General features: G+C 44.4%; 1 protein-coding gene across 6 annotated transcripts in view; it reads right to left on the reverse strand.

The window, feature by feature from the left end:
* LOC124118552 (SLIT-ROBO Rho GTPase-activating protein 1-like) overlaps window positions 1-14,123 on the reverse strand; it is a 207,929-nt gene that overhangs the window by 69,670 nt on the left and 124,136 nt on the right. The window lies entirely within an intron of this gene.

A 14,123-nucleotide genomic window follows, 5' to 3' on the forward strand; every position in this document is an offset into this window, starting at 1 on the left:
CTGCCACAACACACACGCACGCAGCTGTGTTGCTGCACATGCGATAACACAGTGCCACCATAAACTTGCATGGCAGGGTCAGTGATTTGGAGAGGGACAGAGCAATGATTTTGCCTCATCCCTTGAAAAACATCAAGAGCAGATGCAAAAAAACCAGGAATGTTTTTTGACCCGGTGATAAAGTTCAACTGGCTATGGATAAGAGGTAACAGTAGGTTGGTATTGGAGTTGAATACTGCTATAATCCACACTTGTGATAATGTGTCGTATCTCACCCCAGGTAATCATAGCTCTTTGATATTCCAAACACATAAATGATGAGAATAGAGTCTCCACTTATCACCCAAATCAGCTATTCCACCCTGCGGCAGTGGCCTCCACTGTGTTGGGTTCTAACTACACAAGAATTTCAATCAGAATCCCCTAATGCACAGAAATTAAAGTCTTCCATTTGTGATAGCGGCAGACTGCTCTGTGGTTGGTTCTATTTTCGCAGCCAAATGTCACAGCCAACAGAAACTATGAATGAACTCCACACAGGTTCAATCAAGGGTCTTGTTTATGCTTCCCACTCCTGAAAGCCCTGTACCGCAGCAGAGGCAGGTAATAACTGCAGGAAAAAACACACTAGTTCAGTGTGATGGTAGGGTTGGTCTCATGCCTTGTACAAGGAATATAAACGTCTGAGAGGTGGTAGGTGGTAGGTGGAGCCCAGCAGTAACGATCCAGTGACATGTGTAATCCATACACACCAAGTGAAGTTACATGGTATGAATGGCCTGCTTGACTGATCCTGGTGATCTGTCACTGGTACACAACACGCCTGGCTGACTGGCAGGCTGATGGACTGCTTCACGACCAGCTCTGCTCTATATCTAATGTGGCTTGAAGACCAGTAGCGAGGTTGTTAGAATCGGACACAGAGAGACAAAGACAAACAGAAAACCTTGGATCAATCAATACAGCAGTTTGTGGACCAACATTTCGCTTTCCTTCTGCCCGGGCTATATATAGCAGTTGATGATCCTAACACCCGTCCTCAGCTATCATAATCTAAACTTCAGGAAATATTTATTCTGTTGCAGAAAATGCTGCAATATGTCTGACTTAAGAGAGGAGAATTGTTGCTTTACAAACAACTGTATGACATGGTGTACAACCTATACAGACACGGAGAGTGTACCAGACTTATCAATGGTGTTACACACAGTTCATTCATTAACTAAGTTTGGCAGCCTTCCAATCTTTTCTTTGTAGAGACTGATGTTAATAAACAGGTAAAGAATCATTTCAAATGTACAATTTAAGTGAAAATATTGTTTCTGTTTTTAACAACTTTGGGAACAGATGTGTAGTGTATTTGAGTAATGCTGTAACAATGTGACAGACGTCATATAGAAGCATATATTCAACTTCCAGTGTGCCATCTGGCACTCCCAGTCACAAATTAATAATGCACTGTAGTACATTTGCATACAGGCTCCTTGAAATTTTGTAGTTAGCAGAAAACACGAGATCAAGTAAAACCTGTACAAGATTGCTCACATCCACATTTCACAAAGGAGGGGAATTCACAGTATCTGGAAAAGGTGGATTTTTTTTGCTAGAAAGCCTTGTCAAATTTCTCAAGACAGTTCTTTGTCTTTGCTGACAAAATGTCATCCTCAACCTCACTCTGCTTCATCCTTGCATCCGTGGCATGTGTGGAGACTGCCTCCTTAAATAGCTGCAACACTCAGCCAGGGAGCCCAGGCTGTCCCTGCTTACACAGATAAGGCAATAAATGCAAAAGTATGAGCGTCTGCTTTCATTCAAGGGTCATTCTGTTCTTCAGTCCCTCTGCAGTCAAGCTACACAAAAATCGAATCAGATCCCACAATTCAATCTCATTTGTCTGCCAATCTCATTCCCTGTGTCTATTTCTCATTTCCCTTCCTTATTCAAAGAACATGCTGCACCAACTGTTTGAGTCGCCTCAGTTTTGTGAAGGATCTCCCATGTTTGTGTTGCTGTGTGCAAGGTCTGTCCAGTTTACTGCTGGCCCTGACTGGTCACTTCCCGTGGTCAATGTTAATACCTTAGATCAATACATGTAGGATGTTGGACAATGTCCAGTTATGTGTCTGTTCCTTGTGTCAACAGACGGTCATCAGTGGCCAGAAGTGCTGCCTTTTTCCACACCGTTCCATCACAACAGCCATTAAGCCTTGCTGATCAGTACATTAACTGCACATTAAGACAACTAAAACCTCACGTCCATTTTGGGGAGATGATTACATAGCTTAGGGAGTTTTTCCAAACAATCAGTGCTTTTCCTCTATGTCTCAGAGAATGACCTTGAAAAGATCAATACATTTGCAGAAGAATTTACCCACATATATTTATCCCAAACTCCAGCTAGTTTCAAATATTGCAGCATGTAATGAGGACAGTTCACTAAATGTATGCCAGTATTTTATCAACATTTGCTTCTGAATCCTTAAAGAACATTTTTATCCTGATGTCATCATGTGATCTTGACAGCATGTAATTTTTACCATCTTCTGTATGATATATTCACTTCCAATGAATCTCTGTCTGTTTTGAACAAAGACAAACTGTATTGTCAACAAGCTGTTGACACTCCGGCAATGACTGTGTCAGCTTGGTCTATGTATCATGCTTGCATCATAAACGTGTGAATATTGAGGTTGGGGAACATTTCATGGGCTGGTGCACATGAGTGGGGACGGTGAGGTGTGAAGTGTTACTGGTGAACCCAGTATAATGCCTTCCACATTGCTGGGCACAGCAGGTATCGTGTGTCCCACTCAACACTTACCTAGCGACCTGGATCCCATGCTGACACGTGAAAGGCCAACACCATCATCTATGTAATGGAAGCTGGTTTGGAAGTTTGGTATAACTTAACGTGGAAGGGAAGTCCACAGTGATGCAGTTCTTAGCTGTTTACCACTTTGATGAAACCTAAGAGCAAGGGTATGCTGCTGGCAAACCCAGAAACATAAGCAGGGCGATTCTGGGATTCAAACCCACAACCATAGCCTTTCTAGGACACCCTACAGGACGTAACACAGCACAGAGAATTGCAGTGCCTATGATGACTGAGTTGCCCGTGCCCCCAGTTTACTGTAAGCTAAACTGCACACACTACTACATCGCAATATATTAACAGTTTGATGCACATTAGCAAAAGAAAGTGATCAATTCAAATAATTCTCAAAGCGATTTGGAGCTGATAAGGAGGACCAGCCCCTATGTCTGACCTGACACTGTAGGCATAGAGGTGGTTCAACGGTTCACTGGTGCTGTTTACCTGGCACAATCTGTGTTGGTCAGTCGACATTTTCTAACCTGGCCAAATCTAGCATTCAGGCTGCAGGGCTGCATACACATAATGTTAACATAATAGTCCTAAAAAGTATATTGCCCTAATTCTGCAGAGATATTGGAAAACAGCCCTGGTAGCTGTGACCAGGTCATGTCTGCCAAACCCCACGTCCATAAATAACATATCCAAGAGAAAACAGTAATCTCCTAGCCACAGGGTGATGTATTTACACCAGTGTGTCCATCTACAAGATAGTGATTAACACTTGGGTGTCAACTTAAATACAGGTAAATACAGGTAAGTCCTCACAAGTTCTTGTCACATGGTTAGTGTCAAAGGTCAACATGACATTATTTTGTTGTGGTTTTCATAGTCAGTCACAAGGTCATCTTGATATCCTAACATCCTGTCAGCTGATCTACTTGGATTTAACAGATTCACCACATAATTCTCTCACCATCAATGTCAAGGCGGGCTTGTCTCACCCATCATCTGGAGTCAGTGGCCAAATAATCATCTTTGATATATGATTTAGTGCATATTCTCTGACATACAAAACAAGTTCCGTCAATGCTAAAGATTACTGACATGAAAGATGAACAGCCTAGGTGACTAGCCAGTCATCTTCAGCAAGCCATCAGCGACAGCCAGTTTTACATTGCCTTTTTAGGACTGTCAAAATCACCTTTGGCACCAAATATCCCAATTAAGGGAGCTAGCGAAGACAGTGGACAGAACAAACAAGAATACACTCACATGACTGTTAAATGAAGAAATGTACAGTAGTGACACTGCAAGTATAGAATTGTATCATCATATCTGTGTGGAATATCTTTCTTTAGACATGTCACATGAGACATCAAATATGTAGACATCTTACTTTTGCACATTTCCACAGCAAGCGGACTGTTCATTACCGAGAGCTGTCCTCACTATTTCCTTTAATACCAGAGTACACTATCAACACTTCTGGGTATGAATAGTAACACAATGTCCAGTACAAAATTTACTTTCAGTACACAAAGTTCATGTTGTTTACGGTAACATACTGCATGTACACCCAATATGGATGTTTACAAAATGCTGACACTTAACCTATGATGCTGCCATTGTCAAGTCTACAGCAATCATCAAGCATCAATTTCAGATACCATATGTTGCTACCTGCCCATCTACGTCAATATCTGTCAATCAAAATGCTATATGCAGCAATATCAACATCACTGTCTTGTATAAACAATATAGACAAAGATTGCACTAAAATAATTAATCATATTTTTAACCTGATGAATGTATTCCTCAAACCAACAGCAATCATCAACATATACCACTTCGATTCAGCTGAAGCACTGTTAGTGGTGGTGCTATCAACAGCAACACATCCAGATGACGACTGGGCTGTAAAGTTTTAAACATTTTTGCTGATATATTCAAAGCTAAATATACCTACATATGAGCCTACAGACAAGCCCCTAAAAGGCATTAGTAATGTTATGCACCAAAATTATTTTCAGGTGACTAGTTTTAACTACAAGAAAAAACATTTTGCAACTTGCATGAACACGTGATACACGTGCAGTCAGTGCTCAAAGCATCGGGCTCCACAGACGTAGACTTGTTTTTATGATGAGGAAAGCAGGTTTGTTGATCAAAGCAAATATACAAGGAGGATTTGGCTGGGTGGGAGAGGGGTTTGTAAAAAAGTTATAATAAAGTGGAAAAGTTGGGCTTGCGGGGGGGGGGAGAGGTCAAGCGTGGGAAGGCACGGCGTCGGCTGGCGAGCTGAGGTGGCGAGGAAGTTACTGTTTCTGCCCAGCCAGGAGCCTCCTGGCTAGGTCGAGCTCTCCTGGAGGAAGAACTCGGCACAGTGCGGTGGTGAGGCGGGCGGCGGCGTTGGTGATGAAGAGCGGGCTGACTGGGAGATCACAGTCAACCAGGTAGTCCGAGAGGTCCTGGAAGCTGTGAATCTTGTGTTCAAAACGCTCCTCACCCCAGTAGTGCACCAGCACCAAGGGTGGGCGTGGGCGGTTGCTGGGGTATATCCTTCCGTTCTCATGCTGGTAGCAGGGGTTAGGGTGTACCTTGTGCTGCTTCAGTATGAGATCTGCCTGTTCTGCAAGGTGGACACGGTCGTCTACCTCAGCCTCTTGATCCGGGACTGGGTCAGTCTGGACTTGGCTGGAGTTGAGGGACGGGCCTGGTGGTGTGGCGGTCTGGGTTTCCGTGGTCTTGCGGTCTGGGTTTCCGTGGTCTTGCTGGGTGGTGGTGATGGGAGGGGTGGAGAGTCGGGAGAGAAGATACTTCTCCTCTTCCTCTTCTTCCTTCCGTGGCCAGTCCCTTCCGGCGTGCGAAAGGGCTCCTCCCCTCTGCATTCGAGGGGAGCGAGTTCCAGTGCTGCTGTCGGGGGCGGAGGGGTGGTGGGAAGGCTCTCCTGGATCTCCATGGGGGTGACAGGTGGAGCCTTCTTCACTTTGGGCGGCCTGGCCTTCTGTACCGGGCGTGGTGCAGCAGGGGTGGGGGCCGGGGTCTTCTTCACCTTAGGCTTGGTCTTGGCCGGAGCTTTGACCAGAGGCCTTTTTCTTTGACCTAGGTCAAAGGAGATGGAGAGGGTAGAGGAGTTGGACTTGTACGAAGTCTGGAGGGAGTAGTCCCCAACCCTGAAAGCCAGCAAGGGCTCCAGGAAGGCAACTAACTCCCTCGGAAGAGATAGAGCGATATCTCTCATGGTAAGAGCTTGGGTTGCGAGCAAGGAAGGACACGTCTGCGCGGGGCGAGTGTCCAAGCCTAGATGGATGTCCAGCAGTGGACTGTTTACATTCTGCTGGCATTGTTTTATATGTTGATAATGTCACCCTCACCCCAGCAAATACCCATGTCAGGGTGGGCTTTCTCTCCCCTCAACTACCTATGTCAGGGTGGGCTTTCTCTCCCCTCAACTACCCATGTCAGGGTGGGCTTTCTCTCCCCACAACTACCTATGTCAGGGTGGGCTTTCTCTCCCCACAACTACCCATGTCAGGATGGGCTTTCTCTCCCCACAACTACCTATGTCAGGGTGGGCTTTCTCTCCCCACAACTACCCATGTCAGGATGGGCTTTCTCTCCCCACAACTACCTATGTCAGGGTGGGCTTTCTCTCCCCTCAACTACCCATGTCAGGGTGGGCTTTCTCTCCCCACAACTACCTATGTCAGGGTGGGCTTTCTCTCCCCACAACTACCCATGTCAGGATGGGCTTTCTCTCCCCACAACTACCTATGTCAGGGTGGGCTTTCTCTCCCCACAACTACCCATGTCAAGGTGGGCTTTCTCTCCCCACAACTACCCATGTCAGGGTGGGCTTTCTCTCCCCACAACTACCCATGTCAGGGTGGGCTTTCTCTCCCCTCAACTACCCATGTCAGGATGGGCTTTCTCTCCCCTCAACTACCCATGTCAGGGTGGGCTTTCTCTCCCCACAACTACCCATGTCGGGGTGGGCTTTCTCTCCCCTCAACTACCCATGTGGGGATGGGAATAGGGTTTCTCTACCTACAATACATCTCATGTGGGGTGGGGTTTCTCTACCTATAATACATTCCATGTGGGGATTGGGTGGGGAGTCTCTACCTACAATACACCCCATATGGGCGTGGGGTTTCTCTACCTATAATACATTCCATGTGGGGTGGGGTTTCTCTACCTACAATACATCCCATGTGGGGATTGGGAAGGGAGTCTCTACCTTCAATACACCCCATATGGGCGTGGGGTTTCTCTACCTATAATACATTCCATGTGGGTGGGGTTTCTCTACCTACAATACATCCCATGTGGGGATTGGGAAGGGAGTCTCTACCTGCAATACACCCCATATGGGCGTGGGGTTTCTCTACCTATAATACATTCCATGTGGGTGGGGTTTCTCTAGCTACAATACATCCCATGTGGGGTGGGGTTTCTCTACCTACAATACATCCCATGTGTGGGTGGGGTTTCTCTACTTACAATACACCCCATGTGTGGGTTGGCTTTCTCTCCCTATAATACATTCCATGCGGGAATAGGGTTTCTCTACCTACAATACATCCCATGTAGGGTTGGGTTTCTCTACCTACAATACATCCCATGTGAGGATGGAGTTTCTCTACCTACAATACATCCCAAGTGTGGGTGGGGTTTCTCTACTTACAATACACCCCATGTGGGGTGGGGTTTCTCTACTTACAATACATCCAATATGAGGATGGGGTTTCTCTACTTACAATACACCCCATGTGTGGGTTGGCTTTCTCTCCCTATAAAACATTCCATGCGGGAATAGGGTTTCTCTACCTACAATACATCCCATGTAGGGTGGGGTTTCTCTACTTACAATACACCCCATGTGGGGTGGGGTTTCTCTACCTACAATACATCCCATGTGGGGTGGGGTTTCTCTACCTGCAATACATCCCATGTGGGGTGGGGTTTCTCTACCTACAATACATCCCATGTGGGGTGGGGTTTCTCTACCTACAATACATCCCATGTGGGGTGGGGTTTCTCTACCTGCAATACATGCCATGTGGGGTGGGGTTTCTCTACCTATAATACACCCCATGTGGGGTGGGGTTTCTCTACTAACAATACACCCCATGTGGGCGTGGGGTTTCTCTACCTACAATACATCCCATGTGTGGGTAGGGTTTCTCTACTTACAATACACCCCATGTGGGGTGGGGTTTCTCTACCTACAATACATCCCATGTGGGCGTGGGTTTTTTCTAGCTACAATACATCCCATATGGGCATGGGGTTTCTCTACCTGCAATACATCCCATGTGTGGGTGGGGGTTTTCTAGCTACAATACATCCCATGTGGGGTGGGGTTTCTCTACCTACAATACATCCCATGTGGGGTGGGGTTTCTCTACCTGCAATACATGCCATGTGGGGTGGGGTTTCTCTACCTATAATACACCCCATGTGGGGTGGGGTTTCTCTACTAACAATACACCCCATGTGGGCGTGGGGTTTCTCTACCTACAATACATCCCATGTGTGGGTAGGGTTTCTCTACTTACAATACACCCCATGTGGGGTGGGGTTTCTCTACCTACAATACATCCCATGTGGGCGTGGGTTTTTTCTAGCTACAATACATCCCATATGGGCGTGGGGTTTCTCTACCTGCAATACATCCCATGTGGGGTGGGGGTTTTCTAGCTACAATACATCCCATGTGGGGTGGGGTTTCTCTACCTACAATACATCCCATGTGTGGGTGGGGTTTCTCTACTTACAATACATCCCATGTGGGTGGGGTTTCTCTACCTGCAATACATCCCATGTGAGGATGGGGTTTCTCTACTTACAATACATCCAATGTGGGGTGGGGTTTCTCTACCTACAATACATCCAATGTGGGCGTGGGGTTTCTCTACCTACAATACATCCCATGTGTGGGTGGGGTTTCTCTAGCTATAATACACCCCATGTGAGGATGGGGTTTCTCTACCTGCAATACATCCCATGAGGGGTGGGGTTTCTCTACCTACAATACATCCCATGTGGGGTGGGGTTTCTCTACCTACAATACATCCCATGAGGGGTGGGGTTTCTCTAGCTACAATACATTCCATGTGGGGTGGGGTTTCTCTAGCTACAATACACCCCATGTGGAGTGGGGTTTCTCTACCTACAATACATCCCATGTGTGGGTGGGGTTTCTCTACTTACAATACATCCCATGTGGGTGGGGTTTCTCTACCTACAATACATCCCATGTGGGGTGGGGTTTCTCTAGCTACAATACATCCCATTTGGGGTGGGGTTTCTCTTGCTACAATACACCCAATGTGGGGTGGGGTTTCTCTACCTGCAATACATCCCATGTGTGGGTGGGGTTTCTCTAGCTACAATACATCCCATGCGGGGTGGGGTTTCTATACCTGCAATACATCCCCTGTGTGGGTGGGGTTTCTCTAGCTACAATACATCCCATGTGGGGTGGGGTTTCTCTACTTACAATACACCCCATATGGGCGTGGGGTTTCTCTAGCTACAATACATCCCATGTGGGGTGGGGTTTCTCTAGCTACAATACATCCCATGTGGGGTGGGGTTTCTCTACCTATAATACATCCCATGTGTGGGTGGGGTTTCTCTACTTACAATACACCCCATGTGTGGGTTGGCTTCCTCTCCCTATAATACATTCCATGTGGGAACAGGGTTTCTCTACCTACATTACATCCCATGTGGGGTGGGGTTTCTCTAGCTACAATACATTCCATGTGGGGTGGGGTTTCTCTAGCTACAATACACCCCATGTGGAGTGGGATTTCTCTACCTACAATACATCCCATGTGTGGGTGGGGTTTCTCTACTTACAATACATCCCATGTGGGTGGGGTTTCTCTACCTACAATACATCCCATGTGGGGTGGGGTTTCTCTAGCTACAATACATCCCATTTGGGGTGGGGTTTCTCTTGCTACAATACACCCAATGTGGGGTGGGGTTTCTCTACCTGCAATACATCCCATGTGTGGGTGGGGTTTCTCTAGCTACAATACATCCCATGTGGGGTGGGGTTTCTCTACCTGCAATACATCCCATGTGTGGGTGGGGTTTCTCTAGCTACAATACATCCCATGTGGGGTGGGGTTTCTCTACTTACAATACACCCCATATGGGCGTGGGGTTTCTCTAGCTACAATACATCCCATGTGGGGTGGGGTTTCTCTAGCTACAATACATCCCATGTGGGGTGAGGTTTCTCTACCTATAATACATCCCATGTGTGGGTGGGGTTTCTCTACTTACAATACACCCCATGTGTGGGTTGGCTTCCTCTCCCTATAATACATTCCATGTGGGAACAGGGTTTCTCTACCTACATTACATCCCATGTGGGGTGGGGTTTCTCTACCTACAATACACCCCATGTGTGGGTTGGCTTTCTCTCCCTATAATACATTACATGTGGGAACAGGGTTTCTCTACCTACAATACATCCCATGTGTGGGTTGGCTTTCTCTCCCTATAATACATTACATGTGGGAACAGGGTTTCTCTACCTACAATACATCCCATGTGGGGTGGGGTTTCTCTAGCTACAATACATTCCATGTGGGAACAGGGTTTCTCTACCTACATTACATCCCATGTGGGGTGGGGTTTCTCTACCTACAATACATCCCATGTGGGGATTGGGTGGGGTTTCTCTACCTTCAATACACCCCATATGGGCGTGGGGTTTTTCTACCTACATTATAAACCTATTCATTGGGATCGTTTTTAAGTAAGAGACTTCTTTCTACAGGCATTAAAACCTATTGTGAGGTTTTACTTTCCAGTCGGGTTAAATATCATAAACAGGGACGTTGTAATGTCCCTGGGATTTTATAGGATATTCAAGTCATATTTGCTATAATATCACAGGGATTTTATATGTCCTGGGTATTTTCTTAATGTAACTTCCTTTCAGATTGTAACATGTAATAAAATGTAAAATCAAACGACAAATGTTTTCCTTTTATTCCTGAGGATCGAACTCGCAACCTTCATATCTGTAGCCCAGTGAGTGTACCACGAGGCTACAGAGGTGTTGATCAGCTACATTGGTTTTTAGAATGTCCTTTTCAAGATCTGTACGCCAGCAACAGATATTTTACACGCGTTTCCTAAGGTTCATGGAAAGTATGTTCGAAACATAAACATTTTGATAAATGTTGTTTTAAGTTTCTTTTTTGGGTTTATAAGCATGGAAAAACACTTTCCCTCGGTTTTGGTAGACAGAGCATGCCCTGGGGGTCGGGAAAAACCGCGGGGGCTTCGCCCCTTGGTTTTTCCATCTCCTAAAGGGCATGCTCTGGGGTAAAGGGTGTGTGGGTGGTTGCTCTAACTGTACATACATTCACAGCCTTTAGAAGGGTATTTCAAATATGACTGTAGACTTGTAGGAAGTTGAGTGTCAGTGCCATTCCCATATGTTCCATGTTTCAATCAGTGCTTCAAGGCTTGTGGTAACAATGTTGGGCTTGTCAATACTGACTCATTTACTGAAACTAGGCACACATAAGATAACAACAGATATATTTGACAACATTTCACCATATATTCCTGTAGGATCAAAAATGACTTAATACAAGGAGTGATGTGAAAATCTGTCATACTTTGTGTGCAAATTAGATAGATTAACATGTGGTTAAATGCACACAGCATGCAAGCAGCACATCTTCTTAATGCGGTGCTTTCGACCACTATATATACACTGTTTGAAGGAGGTGTAGGTTGGCCTTTCCCACAGTGAGTGCTAGTAATTATGGGTTATTTCAGCACTACTTAACTCTACAAACATGAACCATTAATTGGTAGATGAACTCCCTGTCATGTCAATGCAGTCATGTTATTCTGTTCCACGTAATAGATATAAGACTTCATGCACACACAAATGAAGCTACCCAAGGTTGCAAGAAATGATTTCATACATACAGATGATCCAGTTTGAAGTGGCCACACCCCCAAGATCTCAGAGATGGTATAAGCAATTTGGATATTACATACACTTCTATTCCTGTTATGGTGTCTCTTTCAGTCACGAAATTCTACTTAGCCAATTTCTGGTAATAAATTCACTTCTGTAGTATTTAAATGTCAGGAAAGTATATCTGGTAATGTTCCTTTTTCTAGGTGACATAAACTTTCATGTCTTTCTTTGATGTTTCAAGACAGTATCTCGAATGACATGACTTTCATTGTCATGGCAACTTGTTGGCAGCTGGTCTGGCAAAATGTAACATATTACATCCTATCACTAAACCAAGACTGGGCTTGAGGAATTCTTGTTTCCAAGGCGATAATGCCTCGACATCACGCCTCATGTTGAAGCACGAACAAGCAACGTCAATGTGTGTTTGCACAGTAGAAAAGTCATACTCACGACCAAACAATCTCTCATCACCAAGCAAACAAAAATAGTCACACCTCAGATTTTTCATGCCATGAAATGCATATTTTTGTCACTTTCAACATCAGAGCTCAATCTAAATGTCAGGAGAAGCATTTGTGAAAAATTAACAGCATTTATGACATGATTCCTGAAAACATACACAACAATGCCTTTGGAGAAAAGTCTCATATTTACAACAAACAAAATGTGCAATTGCCAAACTTCATATGGATACAAAAGACAAGTCAAAGCAACATTCACTGTCAACATAGATGTATGAAATATGCAATGTTCAGTGATGAAGTCAACTAATTACGCAAATCAGACTAACACTTGGTCCATGAAATCCTTTCTTTAAAATAATTGCAATTTTTCCCTTCTGCTGTTTCCTGTGGAGTCAAGGAATCCTGACTTGATTGAGTTTCATCTAGACTTGCCTTGGCCACGGACCTATGGTTATACAAGTCCATGCCTAGGCTTAGCCAAAAGAAATCCACAGGTAATGAGCAGAACTATACATATGCCTACATGCAAACTTAATTCATACAAAACCAATAACAACCTGAAACAGAGCTTTATCTTTTTATAATTTATAACAGTAAATACCTGTTAGTGCACACATTCACTCACACAAGGAAGTACCCCTTTACATCACCAGAAGCCCATAATATTTACTGTGACTTCCTACTCTGACCTCTCACTGAGATCAGCTCTCGCACTAAATGTCAACAATAGACAAACTAACAAATCAGCTTATCAAATAGCCATCAATCTTGCAAAGATTATTTATTGCTTTGTCAAGAATCAAATATTTATCAAAACAAACTGCATTAATATCAGCCAATTAAGAGAAATGCTGCATGACCCCTTGACCCCAGAGACAGGAAGATAAGCAGGAATTATGGGAAAACAATGATCTCCCACTGTCAAAGGGCCATAGTGTATGGTGATGGTACTGTACAATGAACAACAACTTAATCTGAATGACACTGTGTAAACTGAATGACCTTTATAAAGGTCTTGATGAACTATTGGTAAAAGAACTAAATCATTCAAACAGACATAACGCAAAACATAAATCACTAAACCCACACATTTAATACCAAGTTAGAGTGTACTAGTGTGAACTGCAGTATTGCGTGCAGTACTGAGTGTATAATGCCAATTTAGAGTGTACTATTGTGTACTATTATGTACTGCAGTATTGCATGCAGTACTGAGTGTATAATGCCAAGTTAGAGTGTACTAGTGTGTACTGCAGTACTGAGTGTATAATGCCAAGTTAGAGTGTACTAGTGTGTACTGCAGTACTGAGTGTATAACGCCAAGTTAGAGTGTACTAGTGTGTACTGCAGTACTGAGTGTATAATGCCAAGTTAGAGTGTACTAGTGTGTACTGCAGTACTGAGTGTATAATACCAAGTTAGAGTGTACTAGTGTGTACTATTGTGTACTGCAGTATTGCGTGCAGTACTGAGTGTATAATGCCAAGTTAGAGTGTACTAGTGTGTACTATTGTGTACTGCAGTATTGCGTGCAGTACTGAGTGTATAATGCCAAGTTAGAGTGTACTAGTGTGTACTATTGTGTACTGCAGTATTGCGTGCAGTACTGAGTGTATAATGCCAAGTTAGAGTGTACTAGTGTGTACTATTGTGTACTGCAGTATTGCGTGCAGTACTGAGTGTATAATGCCAAGTTAGAGTGTACTATTGTGTACTATTGTGTACTGCAGTATTGCATGCAGTACTGAGTGTATAATGCCAAGTTAGAGTGTACTATTGTGTACTATTGTGTACTGCAGTATTGCGTGCAGTACTGAGTATATAATGCCAAGTTAGAGTGTACTAGTGTGTACTGCAGTACTGAGTGTAT

Source organism: Haliotis rufescens, unplaced genomic scaffold, assembly GCF_023055435.1.
Source record: "Haliotis rufescens isolate VD_foot unplaced genomic scaffold, xgHalRufe1.0.p SCAF_22, whole genome shotgun sequence".
NCBI classification, from domain to species: domain Eukaryota; kingdom Metazoa; phylum Mollusca; class Gastropoda; order Lepetellida; family Haliotidae; genus Haliotis; species Haliotis rufescens.